Here is a 4,200-nt window from a genome sequence, read left to right on the forward strand (position 1 = left end):
AACTGACTCTTCTTACTGTCTATGTCTTGAACCATTCATGTGACACTACTTATAGATTCCGATGCTTCACTTCAGGATTAATGTATGCCTTGGACCTTCTTATTTACGACGAAACACAGAATTTGCATCGGAATTAAATTCAAAAGGCACAATGCCGACTGAAAAGCAAGAAAACTGACTCTTCTTACACTCTATGTTTTGAACCATTCCTGTGACACTAGTTATAGATTCCGATGCTTCACTTCAGCTTTACTGTATCCCTCTGACCTTCTTATTGACGATGAAACACAGAAATTGCAACGGAATTAAATAGAAACGTCACAATGCCGACTTAAGTACACGAAAATTGACTCTACTTACTGTCTATGTTTTGAATCATTCCTGTGACACTAGTTATAGATTCCGATGCTTCACTTCAGCTTTACTGTATCCCTCTGACCTTCTTATTGACGATGAAACACAGAAATTGGATCGGAATTGAATACAAAAGGTACAATGCCGACTTAAGTACAAGAAAACTGACTCTTCTTACTCTCTATGCTTTGAACCATTCCTGTGACACTAGTTACAAATTCCGATTCCTCACTTAAGGTTTACTGTATCCCTTGGACCTTCTTATTGACGACGAAACACAGAATTTGCATCGGAATTAAATTCAAAAAGCACAATGCCGACTTAAGTACAAGAAAACTGACTCTTCTTACTGTTTATGTTTTGAACCAGTCCTGTGACACTAGTTATAGATTCCGATGCTTCACTTCAGGTTTACTGTATGCCTCTGACCTTATATTGACGATGAAACACAGAAATTGCATCGGAATTAAATACAAATGGCTCAATGCCGACTTAAGTACAAGAAGACTGTCTCATCTTACTCTCTATGTATGGAACCCTTCCTGTGACACTAGTTATAGATTCCGATGCTTCACTTCAGCTTTAATGTATCCCTGTGACCTTCTTATTGACGATGAAACACAGAAATCGCATCGGAATTAAATATAAAAGGCACAATTCCGACTCAAGTACAAGAAGACTGGCTCTTCTTACTGTCTATGTTTTGAACCATTTCTGTGACACTAGTTATAGATTCCGATGCTTCACTTCAGCTTTACTGTATCCCTGTGACCTTCTTACTGGCGATGAAACACAGAAATTGCATCGGAATTAAATACAAAACGCACAATGCCGACTTAAGTACACGAAAACTGACTCTTCTTACTGGCTATGTTTTAAACCATTCCTGTGACACTAGTTATAGATTCCGATGCTTCACTATAGGTTTACTGTATCCCTCTGATCTTCGTATTGACGATGAAACACAGATATTGCGTCGGAATTATATACAAAATGCACGATGCCGACTTAAGTACAAGAAAACTGACTCTCCTTACTGTGTATGTTTTGAACCATTCCTGTGACGCTAGTTATAGATTCCGATGCTTCACTTCAGGTTTACTGTATCCCTCTGACCTTCTTATTGACGATGAAACACAAAAATTGCATAGGAATTAAATACAAAAGACACAATGCCGACTTAAGTACAAGAAAACTGACTCTCCTTACTGTCTATGTTTGAACCATTCCTGTGACACTAGTTATACATTCCGATGCTTCTCTTCAGGTTTACTGTATCCCTGTGACCTTCGTATTGACGATGAAACACAGAAATTGCATCGGAATTAATTACAAAAGGCACAATTCCGACTCAAGTACAAGAAGACTGGCTCTTGTTACTGTCTATGTTTTGAACCATTCCTGTGACACTAGTTATAGATTCCGATGCTTCACTTCAGGTTTACTGTATCCATCTGTCCTTCTTATTGACGAGGAAACACAGAAATTGCATCGGAATTAAATACAAAATGCGCAATGGAGACTAAAGTACAAGAAAACTGACTCTTCTTACTGTCTATGTTTTGAACCATTCATGTGACACTAGTTATAGATTCCGATGCTTCACTTCAGGTTTACTGTATCCCTCTGACCTTCTTATTGACGATGAAACACAGAAATTTCATCGGACTTAAATACAAAGGGCACAATTAAGACTTAAGTACAAGATAACAGACTCTTGTTACTGTCTATGTTTTGAACCATTCCTGTGACACTAGTTATAGATTCCGATGTTTCATTTCAGGTTTACCGTATCCCTCTGACCTTCTTATTGACGATGAAACACAGAAAATGCATCGGAATTAAATAGAAAAGCCACAATGCCGACTTAAGTACACGAAAATTGACTCTTCTTACTGTCTATGTTTTGAACCATTCCTGTGACACTAGTTATAGATTCCGATGCTTCACCTCAGGTTTACTGTATCCCTCTGACCTTCGTATTGACTATGAAACACAGAAATTGCAACGGAATTAAATACAAAAGGCACAATGCCGACATAAGTACAAGAAAACTGACTCTTCATAGTGTCTAAGTTTTGAACCATTCCTGTGACACTAGTTATAGATTCCGATGCTTCACTTCAGGTTTACTGTATCCATCTGTCCCTCTTATTGTCGAGGAAACACAGAAATTGCATCGGAATTAAATACAAAAGGCACAATGCCGACTAAAGTACAAGAAATCTGACTCTTCTTACTGTCTATGTTTTGAACCATTCCTGTGACACTAGTTATAGATTCCGATGCTTCACTTCAGGTTTACTGTATCCATCTGTCCCTCTTATTGTCGAGGAAACACAGAAATTGCATCGGAATTAAATACAAAAGGCACAATGCCGACTAAAGTACAAGAAATCTGACTCTTCTTACTGTCTATGTTTTGAACCATTCCTGTGACACTAGTTATAGATTCCGATGCTTCACTTCAGGTTTACTGCATCCCTCTGACCCTCTTATTGACGATGAAACACAGAAATTTCATCGGAATTAAATACAAAGGGCACAATTAAGACTTAAGTACAAGATAACTGACTCTTGTTACAGTCTATGTTTTGAACCATTCCTGTGACACTAGTTATAGATTCCGATGTTTCACTTCAGGTTTACCGTATCCCACTGACCTTCTTATTGACGATGAAACACAGAAATTGCATCGGAATTAAATAGAAAAGGCACAATGTCGACTTAAGTACACGAAAATTGACTCTTCTTACTGTCTATGTTTTAACCATTCCTGTGACACTAGTTATTGATTCCGATGCTTCACATCAGGTTTACTATATCCCCCTGACCTTCGTATTGACGATGAAACACAGAAATTGCATCGGAATTAAATACAAAAGGCACAATGCTGACTCAAGTACAAGAAGGCTGGCTCTTCATACTGTCTATGTTTTGAACCTTTCCTGTGAGACCGGTTTTAGATTCCGATCCTTCACTTCAGGTTTACTGTATCCCATGGACCCTCTTATTGACCACGAAACACAGAAAATGCATCGGAATTAAATACAAAAGGCACAATGCCTACTTAAGTACAAGAAAACTGACTCTTCTTATTGTCTATGTTTTGAACCATTCCTGTGACACTAGTTATAGATTCCGATGCTTCACTTAAGGTTTACTGTATCCCTCTGACCTTCTTACTGACGATGAAACACAGAAATTGCATCGGAATTAAATACAAAAGGCAAAATGCCGACTTAAGTACAAGAAAACTGACTCTTCTTACTGTCAATGCTTTGAATCGTTCCTCTGACACTAGTTATAGATTCCGATGCTTCACTTCAGGTTTACTGTATTCCTCCGACCTCCTTATTGACGATGAAACTCAGAAATTGCATCGGAGTTAAATACAAAAGGCACAATGACGACTTAAGTACAAGAAAACTGACTCTTCTTACTGTCTATGTTTTGAACCATTCATGTGACACTAGTTATAGATTCCGATGCTTCACTTCAGGATTAATGTATCCCTTGGACCTTCTTATTGACGAGGAAACACAGAATTCGCATCGGAATTAAATTCAAAAGGCACAATGCCGACTTAGGTACAAGGAAACTGACTCTTCTTACAGTCAATGTTTTGAACCATTCCTTTGACACTAGTTATAGATTCCGATGCTTCACTTCAGGTTTACTGTATCCCTCTGACCATATATTGACGATGAAACACAGAAATTGCATCGGAATTTAATACAAAAAGCTCAATGCCGACTTAAGTACAACAAGACTGTCTCAACTTACTCTCTATGTTTTGAACCATTCCTGTTACGCTAGTTATAGATTCCGATGCTTCACTTCAGC

This window comes from Schistocerca americana, unplaced genomic scaffold, assembly GCF_021461395.2.
Source record: "Schistocerca americana isolate TAMUIC-IGC-003095 unplaced genomic scaffold, iqSchAmer2.1 HiC_scaffold_37, whole genome shotgun sequence".
Classification (NCBI taxonomy): Eukaryota; Metazoa; Arthropoda; class Insecta; order Orthoptera; family Acrididae; genus Schistocerca; species Schistocerca americana.